The 22565-nt window shown below is 36.0% G+C and overlaps 1 protein-coding gene across 8 annotated transcripts in view; it reads right to left on the bottom strand.

Annotated features, from left to right (window-relative positions):
• The window catches only part of supt3h (SPT3 homolog, SAGA and STAGA complex component), a 320780-nt gene that overhangs the window by 193445 nt on the left and 104770 nt on the right, over positions 1 to 22565 (bottom strand). The window contains exon 1 of one of the 8 annotated variants that reach the window (XM_052024368.1): positions 12663 to 12742. The exons of the other annotated variants lie outside the window; for them this stretch is intronic. The gene's annotated coding sequence lies outside the window, so the exon portion shown is untranslated. Of the gene's footprint in view, positions 1 to 12662; positions 12743 to 22565 lie in introns of those variants that run through there. 8 annotated transcript variants of the gene reach the window in all.

Raw genomic sequence — 22565 nt, 5'->3', positions numbered from 1 at the left:
AACCTCTGTGCAGATACTAAAATTTAAGTAGCATACCCTACCATTTGACCACATGGTCATAAATCACCACGGGAAAGTTCAAGAGCAGGCATCAGTAACAACTTACATTTAGATAGCAAGTTTAATAGAGAAACTTCCAAGCTATTTCACAGAGGTATAACCAGACAAAAATTGGATATCAATTCAAAGGAGTTGTAAGGAATGATGGACAAATGCTTGGTTAAAGGATTTTAAGAAGGCTCAATTCATCAGCCGGAGGTGTAGAGCCCATGGGATTGACGGAGAGAATTCCAAAGTGAGGAGCTAAATGCCTATAGATAAGTGCATTTATAATGAAACAAAGAAAGGAAAGAAGGCAAAGAAGAATATTTTGAAGGAATGCAGAGTTTGGAATGGATTTATAAGGCTACAGAAGTTACAGAATGTCAGGACATTGAACAGATTTAATTACAAAGCTGAGAATTACAAATGTAATGCTTTGTGAAAGTGGAGTCGATAGGATAGCGGGTGGGATACTGGAAGAAAGCGTAGATTAGCAAGGCAGTTAATGATGATTGAGTAGAATGTGGAGCAGTTTCAGATTGGGACAGCTAAATATTGAACAAGCTTTATCATCTTGATAGTGCAAGGTGAGAAACTGGCCAGGAGAACATCGGAGCAATAGAGTATGGAGATAACAAAGACTCGAATAAAAGTTTCAGTCCCAATAATCTGAGGTATGGGCACAGAAAGGTGGCATCACATGTTTTAAACAATCCATTTTTGTGAAGAAGAAAGTACGTCACCTTAATGTTCTGTTGCAATATTTTCATATCACAGCAGTTTGAGTTTAAAAGTATCAATTTAAATAGCTTTGATTGGTCACCATCCTGTTTTTACAATGAAGGATATACTGTGGAAAATGCAACCCTTGAAATGTGATTAATAACAAGTTTATTCCTGTAAAATTACCCACAGACAAATTTAATAAAGAATAAATATACCTCATCATTCATGTTTTTTCTTATGTACTGCTCAGAACAACAAGTGCTAGCGTTGTTATAGTTGAATGGAAAAAGATCTGTTCTATTAAGTGATTATGCCGCTATCTAAATAATTGTTTAACTTTTTAAAAAAATGATCAATAATTTTAAGGCTTATTTTCTGCAGTAACAAAGAAAGAAAAATCAATTAGAGCAAAAGAGCCTAGTTGTGCCAACTTGCTGCCCATTTGTGGCACTTGTAACCTTCAAAACCATGAAAACTGTAAAAGTTCAGGCAATCCAACATAAAAAGTTGATGGCTGGAGACATTGTTTCAGCCCTCTACGATACTTCCTTGGATCCCTTAAAATTATTTTAAATGCAAAGATTGTGGAATGTGCTTTACTTGCAATACAATGAACCTGCTGTACAAATTTAGGTTAAGTCAGACCATTCTGCACAGGGGATTTGCAATAACCATACACACGGCCCCACATTACAGCCGTTTGGGTTACTGAAACTTGCTCTTACAGAATTTGCTAATTAACACTCAAAAAATTTGAGATACAGAATAAAATTCACTCTCTGGGAACTTAAGTGAAATAAAAGTAAATAAATCAATGCAACTTTTTTTCAACTCACATTTCTTGATTGCATGTGCAGATGACGTAGCTTCACATTATTGAAAACTGTGATACAGAACATTTTCTAGAAATGCAACTCCTCCGCGGGGGGTCACCTGTAATTCTTTTTGCATAAGGTAGAGAATTCAGAATTTACAACCATGCCAGCTCTAAATTAAAACTGCTGACTGAACATAAACTTTTCTTGGAATCTACTTTCTTTCCAGCCAGCTATTATCCTTTCATCTACCCAAATATGATTTCCTTCAGTAGATCTATATATAGAACATTTTCCCCCAAAGAAAGAGGATGTCTTTGTTTGACAAACGCAAGGCAGGGTTTGAACATATTTAAGTAATTTAGAATTCTCTAATTCTTTGTCACAACTTTGCAGAAGTTCTTACATCTAAAAAGGCCACCAGTCAACCAAAAGTGAAGAAGTGAACATTCAAATATGCATATGCAGTTCAAAATGGGCAAAAGCATTGCTTTTGAACCAATACATACAAGAGGTACTTAAGAGGAAATTCTGTGATCTTACTTTTCTCTCAAAGGGTTGCATTTGTTCGAATTTAGGGCTAGAAGACTGAAGGCATATCATTAACTTCTTCTCCCTACGGGGAGCAAGGAATTACCCTTTTGAAAGGTACACATGTTATGCCTCAGATGGTATTAGAAACAACTGCTTTTAAGGATACATATGAAACTCCCCTTTCCTATACTACTATTCATTGTTTGCTCATAACAGCTGGATATTGCACTGATCAACATTTTGCCCCAAACAATATGGGGAACATATATAACTACATAGCTCTTTTTCTAATGCCCCATGTGTCACAATGCAAAACATAGCCATGTCCACAAAATTAATCATGTCCATTTCACTCTGAATTACAATATGTATTGTACAATATTTTGATACTTCTGGCACAAAAAAAAAGCCACAATCGGGAATGAAACTACCCTCATCCCATGGCTAAAATCATTCAATTTATGTATGTACTATATGTTATATATACACAATATACATACAGTACACAAACATAAATATGGTGGTGTCATTTCCCTTTAAGTTGGCTATTTGCATATCAGAGATCCCCTATCTGCCAATACTGAGAAGTACAACGTTAGACACAAAAAGTAACCACAAAAAAAAATTGTAAAAGTGCTACTCCGACAGATCCCTGTTTATTTCTAGATTCTTAAATTTTCGTACAGGGGCTCATGCCTAGTGTCCTAATTGTATCACCTCACCTCGTCAATTAATATAACTTCTTTCCTCCTAATTCAGAATTTGGATTACCTTATAGGTGTTGCCCAATTGTTATTGTTCAGGATGGTGCTAAAAGGTACCAAAATTGAATCCATTCAACAAAGGAATAAATTTTATTACATTCAATGAAATATATTGATGGAAATTGGTACCATATGACCTGATAACACAAACAGAAGAGACAAACTTACTACACAAAATATGACAAATTTGCAAAATTGTTGCATCATTTTTACTATGTGCACCAAAGGCTAATATCAGGTCCAAGGCAAAAGAGGTAAACATATGAAATAATACCAGAGAGTACTTGCTGTTTGACAGAAAGACTGTACAAGATCTACGTATCAAGATTACTAAACCACATCTGTTTTATAGGCTCACAAGGAGCCTTCTGAGCATCATTTCACTTATTAATGTAAAAATTTTTAAAAACTAGTTTATAATGTAACAGACATCTTCAAAACATAGAACATATGTTATTCTAGGGTTAGGATCATGTACTGATAATAGTGTTGCGAATTATCAATGCAGCTTGTTTCAATTCGCAATTTGCATTTCAATCCTGAAATTGGCTGTAAAGGTGTTCAAACTTTTTAGTTACTAATAAGGAAGACTTATTTATGAAGACCAACATCTTCATAAATAAGTCTACACTTTAATAATGCTAGTGATGGCTGCACTTATAGTGTGGATTCTTAGCTTGCTTTGAGTGGAGCACAACAGAAAATTTATTGTGAACTATTTCAGAGTACTGTATTGTAGCTTTTATGAAAACATAATCAGCTCAGTGTCCCCTACTGAGCAACTGGTGATGTTCAAAGCAGGAGAGTAGGGTATAATATTTTTACTACCACTTTAATCTATGGCAAAGTACACGAACATACAGACAGTACAATATCATTGGCTGGCAGTATACCAGCTCGCCACAATGGATTTAGCTGTCTACACAGAAATAAGTTTTCAAATTAGCAGAAAGGTAAACATTAGTAAATAAATTGTGTTGACTCACTTTTAAATGTATTATTGATGGAAAGCCAATAAATATTATCATACACTAAAATCTAGATGTACTCACACGATTCCTCATTCCACTTCCACCCCATACAAAAAATGTCCACACTCCCATAATCAAAATTTTTCAGGTTTTTGATGTCTGAGTTTTAGTTTTTCTGAAACTGATATTCAAATAGTTATACTGTCGACCCGTCTACCAAATACCACCAATAGCTCCAGAAATGGGTAACCCCAACAATGACACTTGTGAGACTTAACATACTCCAGCCAAAGATCACTGAACCAGCCAATGATAAGACCACATTGGTTTAGTTTGTAAACCTAAACCTATCTAATCCTTCAGGCAAAGGATTTCTTATGTGGTTTCAGAATACCACACACTGTCAGACAATTTGTGAATGATTTTAAAAACTATTTTCAATTCAAATGTTATCTCTTGGATTCTGGTTTAAGTCCAGACTTTTTTTGTTTCATGAAATGATACCCATTTTTTTTTCTGGCCCAAGAACTTGGGTACAAGACATAAAACTAGCTTATGATACATTTAAAGCCATCATTACACAAGTTCACATGGACTGAATATTAAAACCTACTGGGCACTTCTAGCACAATTCAATTTATGGTTCTTTTCTGGTGATTGAACAAATTATGATTTTTATATGTGGCCAAAATTCTTCTACACCATTATTTGAAATAATTTCATTTAAATTGAGTTAAGTAATTAGGCAAATTTATGCATAGCTATCAGAATTTAATTGAAATTCAGAGAGAATATTTCATCAATCTGGCCTCTTTAATATGAATTCCTGTAATTTTATAACTGGTCATTAGTTTTAACTGTTCTTGATTTGTTACGGACTCAGTGAAAGTCCCTTTAAGATAGAGAGTGTGTGTGTATGTGTGTGTGGGGCGTGCTTACGTCAATAGAAGATAAAGGACGTAATGACGTTGTTGAAGAAGTAAGAAGAAGAAGAAGGAGAGAGAGAGAGAAGGGAGAGAGACACCAGCCTGCTTGTTTTCTCTATCGATGGATGAGAAACAATAACTGTGTTTGCCACTGAAATCCATGTATGGAAGTTGGAAGTAATCCGGTGGAGTTCACTTTGTTGCTGACCTGTAGAAGGAAACAGGTATTTGTGTGTGGACGACCACGGTTCGGATGCTTTTCGGGGTGAGGAAGTCACTACCGAGTAAACACTGGAGTGTCGTTTGGGTTCCATCGTGGAACATTTGGATTTCGTATGTACTCTCTCTATGTTTTTCTACATCTACATCTTATCTTCAGACAACGGTGGTTGTTGAAGAAGCCCTTGCTCATGTTTCACCTTATGGCTTGCGGAACTGAACTTTAAGAACCATTCCGGAACTGGGAGTTTTGGACTTTGTCACACACACACACGAAGAGTTTAGTTTTGGGGTTAACGTTCGAGGTTTAACATTCTTGAATTCTAACATACTAACATTTTTTTTTTAACTTTTATTTTACGTATTATCATAAGTAGTGATTAATAAAATAGTTTTTAACACTGAATCATGCTCAGTGTGTTTCTTTTGTTGCTGGTTTGTGACAGATTAAAACCATCAAGTTGGAATTCTGGATTGTATAAACTTAAAAGAATACCAATACTACACTCTATATATCTCAACCAAGACCATATATCCTGCTTATTAACTAATGAAGAACTAACATAGAAAATAATGGAATTGACTTTTCATTTGCAAAAGGGATATGATTGACATGGTGGTACTAGAGAGGAATAAATGTAAACATTAGAAAAGTAAGTTTTAACTACAAAGTTCCTAAAAATACATACATTAAAATACTGATTTTAATCACCCATTGTTTGTGGCATCACATTTATTAATTTGCATCATGACACTCCTCTGGGAACTTGGGGTCCATGACTACTTAAGTTTGTTAAACAAATGCAAGAATATGATAGAGATGTTGAGGAAAGTGAGTAAACTTGACTTCCTTAACTTTAAGGATATGACGTCTGAAATGAACTGCTGACTACCCCAAGTATGTTGCACCTTAACATTCAAAAGTATTTCACACAAGCATTTAGCATTCATCCTAAAGCTTGGCAAAGAATTCAACTAAATCCTGAAGGGTGGGCAGCAAGAGATATCTTTTAAGGAAGAATAACTTAGTAGAATGTTTGACTTGGTGCCCTGGGAATACCTCCACCTTCAAGATACCCTTAGGTCACACTCTATATTGACTTCGAAATATATCACCATTCCTTCACTACCATTTGGACTAAATTTTGGAACTCCTTATCCAAGAAGCACCATAAAAATATCTTTACCAGAACTTTCCCAATTCTGACAAAAGATCTTCAACATGAAACATTAACTTTGATTCTCTATCCCCAGACGCTGCCTGACCTGCTAAGTATTTCCAGCATTTTCTGTTTTTATTTCAGATTTCCAGCATCTGCAGTTCTTTTTATTTTCATTTACTAAATCGATTACTGTGGTTAAAAAAGGCAGCTTACCCCCACCTGCTCAAAAGCAAGCTGTGACAGAATGATAAATGTTGTCATTTCCAGTGACACTAATATCCCATAAATTATTTTTTTTAAAAATCATTCAGAGTGATCAATAAATTAAAAGCAACGTGTACAAAAGGCAAATTATTGCAAGACTGGCATTGTGAAGAGAGGAGGAGAATTAACATTTCAGGCTAATATAGTGACTTTACTTTTTGGCCTTGAAGATTAAATGATAGAATTGTTAAGAATAGGTGGAAGCTGCTGTGAATGATCTGCATAATATTACTGTGCAGTTGTTGCCTTTTCCTTCAAAATATTAAATAAATTGAAATGGGAAAAGGGAAGAAACAAGTTATGGAGAGATAAGGGGAAGAAAAAGTAAATATTAGAGTGGAAAACAAAGCCAAATAATCAAAATAAAATTCTAAAACTAAACAAGAAGATCATATAAGTAAGATAAAAAGGGTGATGGAAAGACAGATTCAAAAACAGAAAGAAATGATAAAAAGTTTCAGAAAAAGAAATAAAGGAGTCAACCTCTGAAGTAAAATAAAAGTATGCCAACACAGGGAGATCTCCTCATAATATAATAATTTTTGAAGATATTTATTCTAATATGATCATGCACTGGAAGACCATTTAACAATCCCTTTAAGTGCAGCATTGGTCTGAAACCATGACTATATCTGGCCAAAGAAAACTTCAATTATATAACTGAAAATATAGAGTGTTACACAGTGTGCCAACTCAATCGCAGCAAATAGTCACATTAAATTACTGGTGTTTAGAACAAATGAAAACAAGATTTTTTAGAGTTTTTATAACAACATAATATGCAACTATCCTCCAATATATAACTGACCACATGGTATTTCCATGCCTTCATTTTGGACCATGATATGGACCTCAATCAGAAATAAAAACATTTTGTCCAGTTACATAACTGATCTATTGTGGGCAACATTCTCTCCACTCTACAAGTTTAATCAGTATTATTTCCTCTGGACAAAATATGTCCTTATGGACAACAAAAAACACTAACTGTACAAAGACCATATAACTTCACTAATGTAACAAAATACAATAAATATTAATTATTAACAATGATATTTATATTGCAGTCCAAAATCATCATGTTGGTTTTGGAATAGAGCATCACTTCTGGAATTCAGTAACCTCTGTGAACCTCTGTGTCAACGGCTCCATGTCTCTACTCTAGACAGTGCCTGACCACAGACTAGCCGGCCAGTACAATTATTCATATTACTAGTAATAATCACATCTACATATTTTCAATATACACCAGCAATTAAACAAGAGGCGCTGAGAAATGACAAGCACTCGACATCAGTTTCAATAATCTTTAAAATGACTAAATATCTTTTTAGAAATATAATGTTTTATGATATTTATTATTCAAGCAACATTTTTAAAAATCAGCAAATTGAGGATAGGATTAAATACTGTCACAGAAACATAAAAAATACTAAAAAAGAAATACATGTCAATCATGAGTTTAAGAATGACCAATTAATAGATACATTAAATACTTCTATGTTGGAAGAACAGTTAGTTATATAGCTGTATGTGCATTCAGGACAATAAAAAGGCAATAACTTAAGCAAAATCAGTATTATATAATTAAACATGGTTGCCAAATTATAAATAAGAAAGACCCATTGACAGCAAAAAAATGATAAAAAAGATGAAAGAACAAGTAGCTAACATTTATTTGCATAACAGTTTATATTGATTATACTCCCACATATTAAAACTACCTTGCATATAAAAATCATGCCTAACAATAGCTTAACAAGATTTTTCCAACAGGAGCTTGTGAGGAAATTGTGATTTCAAAACATAATTTGGCAGACACTCCAATGCTTACAGGGGGAATGATGCACCTTCAGAGATTATCTTTCAGATGGGCTTTAAATTGTGGCCCCAAATTCCTACTCATCCAGATACAAAATTTTCATGATATTTCTTCATAAAAGAGCAGGAGGCTTCCTTAGTGGGTACAGTCAATACTTATCCATCAACCAACACTATTGAAAAGGAATAAAATGCTCCTTAATAACACATGCCATTGGAAGGAACATGTTGAGCTCAATGTAATAATTTCACTTCCAAAAGTCTTTTGAGATATTCTAAGAGCATGAAAAAATGTTATTCAAAGCCAGGTTCATTATTTCATTCTCATATATGCTACATGGTGGTGTGCTGAACTGTAAAGAGCAGGAAAGGGCCAAGTCTAGTTCGTGGTCTAATTTCCATTATGGAATAGAAACCATGTATTTGTGTGCACAATAAGCAAAATCAGTCAAACAAATTCTGATTTAAGAAGAAAGAAAATGGTTTTGCACTTTTGAACATGATGCAGGGGCATAATTTAACTTGACCTCATTTATGTTGGGCCCCAGAATTAATTGAAAAACCTACCAACATCACATTCTCTCATAAGTGAAAATTGTCCCTTACGTAAGACATCAGAAATTCTTAATAGTACATCTGAAATCTTACACTGTAATAATTCTTCACTTGCAGAAGGCAGAAGAGAAGAATTGAAATATTGATTACATATTCTAATATTAAGAGACATTTAAAAGCTAGTATAATGAATTAAACAATTAAGAAGTGCTCCTATGAATAGCAGGTCAATTATTAGATAGCAGAACAAGAGATGGAAAGAGGGAGGTACAAACAATTGGAGAGAAAACAAGAAACAAAAAGCTAGGAACAGACAATGTGAATTCCTGTTATGCTCAGCAGGTATGCACATATACATTTGGATCTTGAATGGGCAAAACAGTTGGTTTACATACCTAAAGCAATAGTAATTACTTAAATTACAGGCTATAAACTAATGAGCAAAATATAGAATAACTACTGTAGTAAGTCTTAGTGACGATCCATAAGTGCAACCTATATTACCCTGAAGCTATGAAGTAACAAGGGTAGAAGCTATGTACCTACTATTTATTTATTTATATTGTAATATAATTTTACTGGAAATATTACTCAGGTAGCAAAGCATGGAAACAGTACACAAATGAAAGGCAAAAATATACCTTTAGCTAAAGTAATTTTCAACCAGTCAATTGAGTAAACTCACTCACCAGTTTTATCATCACCCACTGATTTTATCAAATTCCTCTGGTAAACTGCATTACTAAATTTATTCTACTATTTTCTTAAACCTAAAATCTAAGAAAATATAATGCTTATGATATATACCTCAAAAGATACATCAACGATATATGTTTTCTTAAGAAAAGGCATCCACATTTATATGCTTCAACAACAAAATAACTGCATAATGGTTCAGTCTGTTAGAAAAGTAGTATGTGGTATTTTCAAGAGATTAAGCATAGGTTTGCTCTAACTTGAGATGGTATATGTTCACGTGTGCTCAAACCCACTTGGCTAAATCAATTTTAGAAGTAATAAAATTATGGAAGGAGTCACCTGCCATCTTGATCTGTGAAAATGCAGACTGGAAAGTGTTAGTAAGGACCAGTTGAGGATGTTGAATAGAAACAGTTGTTGAGGGATGTTGTTTAAAGTTAATGGAATTGAGAAACAGAAAAGCCAGTATTTACTTTTAATAGTAGAACAATCTTCAGGTTCTGAATGCCCTACCCCTGTTCCTATTTCAGAATTGCCTGAGAACAGCTCAAACCCCCTCAGAAAGCAGGATGCTGATAATAATTAACCCTACCTTTCTGGAAAATCTTCAGCATACCCCTGGCTTCCCTGACTGATGTAATTCTAGGCACAACTAAAACTGCCAAGCTTCACACTGAACTGGGACACTTCAGGTGAATATGACAGGACCACAAGAATGCCTCTCACCTCCTTCATTAGTATACCATTAGCAAGCATTCACTGCAGGAGTAAGGCCATATCATCCCTATAAAGGCCTGGAAATTGCAGGATAATGTAAAGACAGCAGAGATCCAAAGGCTGTTCCAGTTTTTCTGACTATTATCTGCTGAAAATGACAATTCAGGAGCAAAAGGTCAGCAAAAATTGTCCATCATCTTTAATTCCTTCTGATGCCTAGTTCTTCGAAATATGTGAATTAAAAATATAATACTGATGAGTTATTAATAACTATATCATTAAACCTGGGTCTTACAATCTTTACTTTTTCCCACCCTTACAGAAATCTAATAAAATAGAAGTCACCCTATAAAAATATTCAACTAAATAGCATTTTGACTCCTGGTCCTGGAAGAGTTTCCACAGAAAGAATAGGATACCAAAACACAGCAAATCCATCCTACTACACCTTACTGTATTTGGTGGTGGACAATTAACTCAAGGATAGAGAAGGCTATATGAACCATTATCACTCTCCATAATGGCAAAACCCAGCATGTTGCGTACAAAGCTGAAACTTTTGTAGTCATTGTCAGTAAAACGTGCTGACTCTGCAATGATGCCAGGTTTCAGCAAATTTGATTCCTTTAAATATACTATCAGGGGAAGGCTGAGCATACTAGAAACATCAAATCCTTTGAGCATGCAGAGGAATTGAGTATTGAAGACCTGTGCTCCATTACAAGCTGCACCTCTAGCCAAACTTCCTGACAGTTGTCATCATTGCCATTGTTAAATCTCCCATTATCAATATCATTAATACTGGACCAAGTCCTTACCTAATAGTCTTATCAGAGTCCTCTCACTGCACAGACTGCAGCAATTCAACAAATCAGATCACTGCCACCCTCAAAGATAATCAGAAACGGGCAACAAATACTAGCAATGCTCAAATCTCATGAATGAATCAAAGTGGATTATTTTTAAGTTAGTGGTTGAAGAAGTAACAGGAACAATTGTGCCTAATGATTATAGGAACAAAGGAAGATTTAAAACAAATTTTCAAGGCCTATATTTGTACCACCAGATTACCAAAGTATGCATCTAATGCATTTAGTTGCAAGGCGAGTAAAACCCCGAAGATTTACTAAGATCAGCTGGCAGGAGAAAAGAAAGGGAAACTACGGATCTAGATTTATATACTGCCCTTCATGATTTTAAGATATCTCAATGCATTTTACAGACAATTAATTACTTTTAATATATAGTCAATGCTGCAATGTAGGATTACAATTTGCAAACACTGGGTTTCATGGACAGTAAAATAATAACGACCAGACCAGGTGTTTTGGCGTGATGATTGCAGGATGGACATTGGTTAAGAGAACTGTCCAGCTCTTCTTCAAAATAGCGTCATGGGATTCTTTACATCTACTTGAGAGTGCATAAATGCCCTTGCTTAATATCTCATCTCCAAGACTGCACATTTGACAGTGCAGCACTTAGTCAGCACAACAATCCAGAGTCATCCAATCAGAAGATGGCCATTCAAACTCTCAAGGCTTTTACTATTCATTTAGCTCAAGGGTGATCTGCATCTCAACTCCATCCACCTGTCTTCGTTCTGCAACCTGAATAAATATTATGCATTCAAATCTCTGGAGGGAGATTTGAACCCACAATCATCAGAATTGATGAAGGTCAGTAAGACGATTTTTTCTTCTTCTCCAGGAAGATTTTTAAGCCTGCTCAGCTTAACAAATTCTGGCAGATTTATATTTGGCTTCCATCCAGCTTCAAAAATGTAAGCTTCCTGTACTTAACAACACAGTACAATACATGAGAACCTCCAAGAAAATGTATTGACTACCACTAAGGAAGATCAGATTTACAATAGCCCAAAAGCAAATGGTTTTTCATGTTACATTTTAACTCCAGTAAAAAAAAGGTCTAAATAATTAAAAAATAATTTAGGACATGTTCTTTCTGGTATACAGCACTATAAATAGAATTGATATATGAAACTTTATTGCTGATTTAAAAATCAAAATTAGCCTTTTTAACCCAATATTAAGAATCTTGAGCATAGCCTACCATATAAAATCCAACACCCTCTCCCTATCCCAAAACCAACAGAAGAGATTATAATGCAACTGTATGGAGCAGTTTTCAGCAACAAGATACACCATTATGTCTTGCAACTTTTTCCAGCTAGAGGCAACAAATAAAACAACTAGGCTCACCAATACTTAAAGTTTTTTAAAAAAAAATCAATATTTTGAAGTTAGCCAATAAACACATGCCCAGAGTCTAGGAAGTACTTTTCAAACAGACAAATAAGCCAACAGAATTAAAAGTATTGAAAAAATGGTATAGCATTATCCAGCAATCTGCATTCAATACTCAGCTTTCATTGCCATAGTCTAGATCCAGCATTGCAATGAAACAAAGAAAATCATAACATTACCTTATTCTTCACCATTGGCTATCTTGTGTCCAAGTTTCTCAGTCTGGTGAGTTCTGATCTCTGCCTTCGTGTTTGAAATCAGGTTACACTTTTCTAGGAAGCCCACTAAAGGCACAAATGAATCTATGTTATGGACACAGAATCCCAAGTGTTCAGATTGACACTGGGAAAAGCAACGCTCAAATTGTATGTTACATCTGTAAGCTTGAAGCAAAGTTAGAAATTAGCCATTTATAGTCAAGGGAAGAGAAAGTTCATCACTAATAGCAGGAAAGATTAAAATCAAAAACAGGCAAACATCGAAAATGTTACAATTTGTTGTATGAAGTGTAATTGGGTTTTTAAAGGCGTAGTAAGCTATAATTACAGCTAACAACCACCCTCGTTCTAAAAAAACTAATTTTAGATATGTGAATTGCCATTTCAGAATTCCATGTTTTTTGAATAATAAAATATGCTTTATATAAACCATAATATTTCAATTCCTACTCTAATCTCATGTGTTCCTCAATCTTTATGGTGGTCTTTACAGAATGATTAAAAAGTCAGTTTAAAGACTTTAAAAAATTTGAAAAATTGTTCTTTTGGGAGGACAGTGTGGGATGAGGATGGGGAAAGTAAAGGAATATATGTCTTATCTTAAAAATAAAATAAGGTTCAGGTTAAGCTAATGCAACAAATTAGGTAATGGCCTGGACTTTGCAGTCAGTAGCAAGGTGGTGAAGCATGAATGCTTGCCATGGATCTCAAAACAATCGGCTCACAGAAATCTAGTGATCTAGCAATCTCTGTGGTATTGATTTCACTTTCCTCCCAACATCAACCACTGTCAGATGTCAGCTCAGGTGGAGCGGCATCCAGTAACTGTGGTGTCATTAACTGGCTGAGCAACCACTTGGTTTGCTTTCCATGAGAATCTAAGTAGTAAAAAGCACAATAAGAAACTAACTTAAACATTTTGCAGAGAGTGAAATACATATTAAAGCAGACATAAGGGACTTTAGTAGAACCCAGAAAATAATGAAATGCAACATTTCATATCATGAAATGTAATATTTAAAATTAACTCATATAATGAAATGTAACATTTGCCAGGTTATTATTTAAGATAATAAAAATATTTGATTAAAACCTGAATGAGTTGTCAGTACACTTATTTCAACAAATTATTCTACGATGGAATTTATTTTAGAAATGGCCCTTCAGCCTACTGAGTCTGCACTATCAAGCACCCAGTTACACTATTGGCACTTTACTCACCCCACTTTCCAATCAATTCCCCCCGGATTGTACTACAATGGACTTTGTCTTTTTTTGTTCTAGTTTTGTTCTTTCTTGTAAAATTTGTGTGTAATTTATGTTTAATTTAGGTTTTTCTTGTGAATACTGTGTATCTGATGCTATGTGCCTGTGATGGTGCTGCAAGTTTTCCATTGCACCAGCGCATACATATACTTGTGCATATGACAATAAACTCGACTTTGACTTTGAGATCCTATCATTCACCTACACACTAGAGATATGTTATAGCTGCTAAATGACCTACCAATCCACATCTTTGGGATGTGAGAGGAAACAAGACCACCCGGAGAAAATCAACGTGGTCACAGAAAGAATGAAAATCCCTTCAATGATATTTGAATTCATTAGCAAAGCTGAGGCCTAGTCCTCAGTGTTCTGTGTGGCTTTGAGCTTTGTAGATATCACTAATAATACCAGGTTCTTTCAACATTCATTGAGTGCTTTGACGTTCAAAACAAAGCAAGAGAGAACAATATTAAAGATGAAAAGTAAAACTCCCTAGCTGGCTGCCGCTCTCTGACTAGCTTCTTTAGACACCCACGCAGATAAAGAAATGGTAACTGAGAAAATTGTTCAATACTGAATGAAAATGATCTGTGCACTGAACCTCAATGCACTGTGTAATGAATTGATCTATATGAACAGAATGCAAGACAAGTTTTTCACTGTACCTCGGTACAAGTGACAATAATAAACCAATTCCAGTTCCAATCTGGAGAGGATGCAAGTGTACTTGAGTAAAAGTCGGTGGACAGCAAAACTGTCCAGTGTCTTAGGCCTGAAAAAACACATTAATTACCTTACTATCCTGATTGCTCATTGAGTATTCACTTTGTCTGTCCCCTTCCACAGTCCACCATATTTATTAAAAGACTCTGTTACACTGAAACTTGCAGGGTTACGGATCAAGTTTACTTGCATTCACTTTAACCCAATGTTTAGAAATGATTAGTTATGTTGATCAATACTTATATCTGCATTTTATTAACAGAATACCACATAAAGATAACAGCAAAATTCAATGAAAATAGAAATATCTGGATTAAGTGCATACCATATATTTAAAACAAAATTAATCTGCAGCCTTTTACATCTCAAAAATTAATCTATACTTTGTTAAAGCAATTTAACCATAAATCCTTAAAAATAATTATTTTCAAGCATTATCATTAATAAATTTTGGAACAATTCACGTTGGTGAAATTCAACAACAGCAATTCACTGAAAATCAAGATCACTGATGGTGTATTGATAACTATCCATCGAAGATAATTCAAGGGACTTCACAACAGCTTTTCTGTCTGTACAATCAAACATTGGGAAATTAATTCATCGTGGGCAATAGTGAAAAATGGATTACAACATGGCTGGGATTTGATTTCACCCACTTCGTACTATTATTTAAGACTAATTTGTTTTCTTTTGTTCAATTTTAACCCATATATGCGCTTCATGCCTGTTGATTCCTGTATTAGCGTTGTTGAAGATGTCATCATATTTAGACAATAATGTCTCTAAATGTGACTCTGGTTTATCCATGTGGATGCTCAATACATTCTCTAATTGAGTTAGTTTTGCAAGCCAATCCTTGTTCAAGAGTCAGACATTTGGAATTGCCAACCATAATTATTGATAACCCAAGACTCTGGAAGCATACTGTGCATTTCATCTGGCCTAATGCATTCAAGACCTCTACCAAATTAGTTTTGAAACCAAACATGCTTCAAACAAAAAGGGGGAGGGGAACACACGAGAGAGTCAAGCCCACAAGAGAAAGAAAGACATCCAGTTGATAGCATAAACTCAAACAAAATGCAATCTCGACTGTATAATACATATTCATGTAAGCGGTTAGTGTAACACCATTACAGCACCAGTGATCGGGGTTCAATTCTCACCGCTGTCTGTAAGGAGTTTGTACATTCTTCCCATGACCGCGTGGGTTTCCTCTGGGTGCTCCGGTTTCCTCCCACATTCCAAAGACATACGGGTTAGTAGGTTAACATGGGTGTAATTGAGCAGCGCAGGCTTTTTGGGCCGGAAGGGCCTGTTACCATGCTATACAAATAAAGTTTAAAGTTTAAAAGTAGTTTAATAAGCCTTACAGTATTTCTGTTGTAACCTTGGAGAAAAATCGGCATGATTTGATTGCTGCTCTGAAATAATGCATATGAAGTATCACTGGAAAAAGTGTTCAGTTTATCCCTCAGTCTGGCTGAGAATAAGACCATTGGAATTAATAATTTTTCATGAAAATTTTGAATCACATGGAAGAGTAGGTTCCAAGGAGAGGTAAGCACTAGTCTGTGACAAAACCAGATTTCAGTATCAGACTGGAGCCAAGAGCTTGAGACCTAATCGTTCAAGACTATTTCAAAAATCTGAATATTAACGGATGTCTTCTCCCTCCCTACCAAACAGAAGAGATTTAGATAGTTATTATTACATTTTCATGGTGAAACAGTTTCAAATGCTTTCATCCTCTAAAACTACATTAAAGACCATTCCCCAAAACAAAAAAAATATAATTCTTAAGTTATCTCAAGCTTATTGGAAGAGTTTATAATGGTCATTCCTCAATTGATTAAATTGCCCCCAAATCCTCTAAGTAGAAATGTAATTCAGTATTTATTATAGACCTTATAACAATACATTCAAATCTCTCCAATAAAGATGAGTGTATTGCTCAACTTATTTCTTTCATCAAGGATCCCATGTTGCTCAATTCCTAGGATTGTGGCTACAATCCACATTAAAAGCTTTAAATAATCTATATTCAGATGGAGAATGCCTCTCCTTTCTATGCCTCTACAAAAGCCTGGTCAAAATTGGGAAATGTCCCTATTTTTGACACCTTCTTCATCATATTACTTTCTTATTCTATTCCATTCATCCTTCCCCATTCTAAGTTCAAGAGCTCAAGAAACTATTTTACTTTGTCAACATCATTCTGTTAAATGTAAAGTGGTGCACAAAAATCATTTCAATCTCAAATCTCACAACATTTCCATATTTTTAGCAAGTTTCCTCACAGCAGAACATTTTTACTAATTTACTCTCTAGAATCATATTCATATTTTAACCAGGCATTTCCAGATTTCACACCAATATCCACGTATACTTTCTGCCTCTGAAATTTAGCTGATAACAAGGCATCATTGAGATTGAGGCTTTTTATTTGGGTAAATTTTGTAATATACCTAACTGGTTCAGTTCACTTGACAATTACTGAGACAAACTGGAATTTCCTAGTGTTACCCAAAACTATGTACTGTTTAAGTATAAGGTGACATGATTTCCTGAATTAATTTGTTTGTCCCAAAACTGAATCACAAAAGAATGAAAGTACAATAAGTGAAATTTGTTATTTTGTTTACCATTGCTAAAATTACTGACTACTGAAAAGTCTTTGCTATTACTGTTTTAATTCTGACAAAAATGTCTACAAGGTTTGGCATCCAAGAAAAAAAAATCAGACCCAGAGGTCCACTTTTGGTGCTCTTTTAACATCACAGCCTCCTGCAAGATATTCAGAAACCACTCTTAAACACGCAGCAACGATGACATTTTTTAAAATGAGAGAAGTTTCAAGGATTTTTGCTCAATTCCTCGTGCTTCATTCAGGATAAGATTTGCCTTTTGAAATGCAGTGAACATCATTTTTGCTGCACCAGCTTTAATCATCATTAACTTTGAGACAGCTTTCCACTGTGAGGTTGTCATTAATGCTTCAAAGGTAAAAAATAATTCTGTGCTATGAACTCTAGGCTGATAAAATGTTTCCCTTTGCATTTCCGATCATTACAGCCTCACTTAACTATGTTTTTTCATCGTTTTTAGAATTTTTTAAAATATCTGATGCTGGACTTCTGTGAACGCGCCTACAAAGAATTTCAAAGGAGAAAGCTGCAAATATGTCCATTTGAACTATACACCGATTCCCAAGAGCCTACTCACAGGATGCCTGCGTATTCAGTTAGAGGACTTCACCTTGATATTATTAGCTATTCACTTGATGATTTGATCTTATATTTATAGTATCTGATTATATGTACGATGCATTTAGAATAAGAGCATTTTATTTATCTCGGTAATTTGCAAAAGTCAGCAGACTTTTTTTAATGGAGGGGAGGTCAACCGAGACAACACAACACACTTTATACTTTTAAAATTCATTTTGTACTGCTAGTAATAAGGTTGCCTTGTGGCTCTGTGAGAGAACCCGCTGCTGTCCCCTCTGGTGGTGTCCTGGACCTGAGGACGGGCTGCCCAGCTAACATTTTTCCGCTTGGGCTCGAAAATCGCGGCTCCAGCACTCAGCCCGATTCAGCTCGGCAGCAGGTCCCAGCGGCTCGCCGACTGCCCCTCACGGGCGGAGTGACCTGCTCCCGGACTCGCCACAGACTCTCCGCAGGAAGCCCTGCACTCGCAGTCTGATAGTGGTGGAGCTGGAGTCCGAGTACCGACCCCTCTGCTCGCTGACCCGGATCTCCGCAATCCTCGCTTCCTCTCAATCCGTCCCCATTTTCAGAGCCAGGCGTCCGGAACACAGAGTCAGTGTGTGAAAAAGAGAGAGAGAGAGAGAGACAACACTTGGTCCTAATGAGCAGGGTCAAAATAAATCGTGGTAGAGGTCTATTTTATTCCGGATTCCACGATTTCCGCAAAATCTCATTTAGATAGGTGGTATCGGAAACATGCCCTAAATATGCAATTCCCAAATGCAAATAAAATCTATGGATTGGATTGCATGATTGCAATGTGAATAACAATGGTCTACCAATTTACCGCAAAGTAATGCTGGAGATCATTTTTATTTATCCGCACACTTAAATACCTCAAGTTCTAATAATATTCTTTAAAAAATCCAACGTTTTTTCTTAAAGGCCTGTTTAAAAACAACTGCAAAAGAAACATAATTTTGCCTGTAAATAAGTGTCGACTCTGTAACAACACCTGTCTCGCTCAAACCCCCATGCCTATAAATAATAGTGCCAAATGTTTATGTACCTAGCCTTAAACCCCACGTCTATAAATAATCGTGCTGATACTCTATGAAGACACATCTGCCTTACTCTAAACCCCACATTCAAGAAGTGACATCGAACGATTCAGAATTATTGGAATAAATTTAACCTCTAAAATTGTAAATCTTCCTCACATTTGTGGTACTTAATCGTAATTTGTTAACTTGGCTTTGAAAAGTTTTGAATGAAATCCTTGGCATGCAGTGAGAATGGCTGGTCTCCCGAAACCTCGCAACAAATATAATCACTAAATAATTAACTCACTCAGCAAATATTTATTTGAACTCTGATTTTTAGGTCACGTGTCACCGCAAATATCCAGACTGACTGAGTTTGCAGTCTGGAAAGAACAATGATTTATAAAATTAAGAATTTCTGCAACTGCAGCTTAAACTCTGGAAAAAGTGATGCGAGTCAGGAAATCTGTATGTTCTCAATATTCCCTCCTTCCCTTTATTCAAAATGAAAATCACACGGGAAGCTCTTTTACCCGAACAGTTTTATCATTAATTATGACGAAATTGAACTTAACTAACAAAAATAGCAGTTGCAGTGAACAAAAAATGTCGTATCTTAAGGTAGTTATAAACCTGAATAAAGGAAGGCTCAATAGGTAGCGTGAAACCAAAAGCAGAGCATGGTACACAGCCACTACTTTAAATCATTCAGAACTCACTTCCACCTTACCTTGCAACCCCTCCCCCATCCCCTGTATTTAACTGATTGAACCAGATGAAAACGACACTAAAAGTAGTTCCAAGACTGTCTACAAAACTGGCTCACTTATTTATGTGTCTGAACATAAATCAATAGGTTGTGCAATTTCTGTTCTAAAGCACCTAATGGCTGTACATTTATCACAGCTGACATCACATGTAAGCTAAACCTTCTCCAATAACATTTTCACTAGCAAAACTTTACACTTAAATCCTCACAATGGAAGAGTATTTCCTTATATTTATAAAAGTGAATCAATTTAAATAGAAATAATAAAACTGGCAGCTAATAAGTGTCATATTCTATTGAACTTAAAAGTATTGACAAATACATCGATGTGGGCAATATATACAAGAGAAACAAATAATTTTATTTTGTGTAATGTAAAAAGCAGACATTTGTAATGCATTAAACAAATAAAATGAGAACAGTTGTTTGAGAACAAGCAAAAATATGATCAGTCTGGGAGAGATGAAACAGAAAATAACCAAATAATGCTGCTAAGAAAATGCAGAATGTAACAGACAGTGTGCATGGTAGATGTTGAAGAACCAAGGAACTTAAGGGATAGCACCATAACAGTGCCCAAGCCTACTCCACTGTTCAGTAAGAACACAATTGATCCTCAATCTCAATTCCAATATACTGGCTGATACCCATATCTCTTCATTCTCTTAGAGTCCAAAAATCTATCACCATCATTCTTTAAAACAGTCATCCACTTACAGCCCAGTATCCTTTTATCAAAACAGCTCAGAATATTTTATGTTTTAATGTGATTGGCTCAGTTCTTCTGAACTCCAAAAAGATTAGGCTTGGAGTACAAGTGTAATGACTTGTTCTATCGAATGTTAATAATCTTTGACTACAAGTGACATAAAATAATATTTTGATAAATTATCTAGCTCACTATTAATTTTTTTCAGCGTGGATCCACATCTAAACTGATTCCCCCTCAGTTACTGAAAATACTGCCACAGCCCAAATTTGTGTCCACCTACCTCCCAGTTTCATGTTTGAAACTTATGAATCATGAATCCATTTCTTCCATAGCTCTGCAGTAAACAACATCCCCTGTCACTATGTCATGATTCATTCATGTCTCCATGTCATCCAGAACATTTTTTCAACCTTTGAAACAAATGAAACCACCAACCTCTTCTTCTGTCACCTCTCCTCCAAGCACCAGCTGGGTGGAATTGCCATCTCTCAGTTCCACCCATAACCACTGCTCCTTTTTCTCCTGGAAATTCCATAAGCACATCCCTCCCCTCCAGACCCATTTTTTGCTTCTGTATTTGCATCATTACCACTTCCTTTTCTCTCCCAATATCATTTACTCATAACTGTCCCATCTCAGATTCTACACAAGTAAAATCTAACTCTCAAAGGAGAATTGAATTGGGGCAGCTAGGAAATAAAAATTATCAGAATCAAATACCAACTTCTGATCCACATCCAATCAGCCTCATCCAGTATTAATTACTTCCCCTCTAGAGATCTAGACACCATTCGCTTCACAGCACATTATAATTTTAGGGCCTGTTGCTTAAAAGCTGCTCATTTTCGAGGAAAAATTATCAAACTGAAACATTACCTGAAACAGGTCTACAGTGGACGCCATCCCCCTGGCCCTACACTCATCTCTGGAGCATCTGGACAGTAAAGACACCTACGTTAGACTATTGTTTATTGACTACAGCTCCACCTTCAATACTGTAATTCCAAGCAAACTCATCACCAAACTTTGAGACCTGGGACTCAACACCGCCCTCTGTAACTGGACCCTTGACTTTCTGACCAACAGACCGCAATCAGTGAGGATAGACAGCAACATCTCCAGCATGATTAATCTCAACACTGGTGCCCCACAAGGCTGTGTCCTCAGCCCTCTACTCTACTCCCTATACACTCATGACTGCGTGGCCAGATTCTGCTCTAACTCCATCTACAAGTTTGCAGGTGATACCACCGTAGTAGGCCATATCTCAAGTAACGATGAGTCGAAGCACAGGAAGGAGATGGAGAGCTTAATAACAGGGTGTCACGACAACAACCTTTCACTAAATGTCTGCAAAAGAAAAGAGCTGGTCATTGACTTCAGGAAAGGGGGCAGTGCACATGCACGTGTCTACATCAATGGTGCTGATGAGGTTGAGTGCTTCAAGTTCCTCAGATTGAACATCACTAATAGCCTGTCCTGGTCCAACCACATAGACACCATGGCCAAGAAAGCTCACCAGCACCTCTGCTTCCTCAGGAGGCTAAAGAAATTTGGCACGTCCTCTTTGACACTAACCATCTTTTATCAATGCACCATAAAAAGTATCCTATCTGGATGCATCACGGCTTAGTATGGCAACTGCTCTGCCCGACACTGCAAGAAACTGCAGAGAGTTGTGGACACAGCCCAGCACGTCACAGAAACCAGCCTCCCCTCCATGGACTCTGTCTATACCTCTCGCTGCCTTGGTGAAGCAGCCAGCATAATTAAAGACCCCACCCAGCCGGGTCATTCTCTCTTCTCCCCTCTCCCATCAGGCAGAAGATACAGGAGCCCGAGGGCACATACCACCAGGCACAAGGACAGCTTCTATCCCACTGTTATTAGAGTATTGAATGGTTCCCTTATACGATGAGATGGATCTTGACCTCACAATCTACCTTGTTATGATCTTGCACCTTATTGTCTACCCGCACTGCATTTCCTCTGTGGTTGTGACACTTTACTCTGTATCTGTTATTATTTTTACCCTGTACTACCTCAATGCACTGTGTAATTAATTGATTGTACAAATGGTGCGCAAGACAAGTTTTTCACTGTACCTCGGTACAAGTGACAATAATAAAACAATAC

This window comes from Pristis pectinata, chromosome 10 (assembly GCF_009764475.1).
Source record: "Pristis pectinata isolate sPriPec2 chromosome 10, sPriPec2.1.pri, whole genome shotgun sequence".
NCBI classification, from domain to species: Eukaryota; Metazoa; Chordata; class Chondrichthyes; order Rhinopristiformes; family Pristidae; genus Pristis; species Pristis pectinata.
Note: the sequence above shows the minus strand (reverse complement) of the source record. Positions and strands in the feature narration are given on the sequence as shown.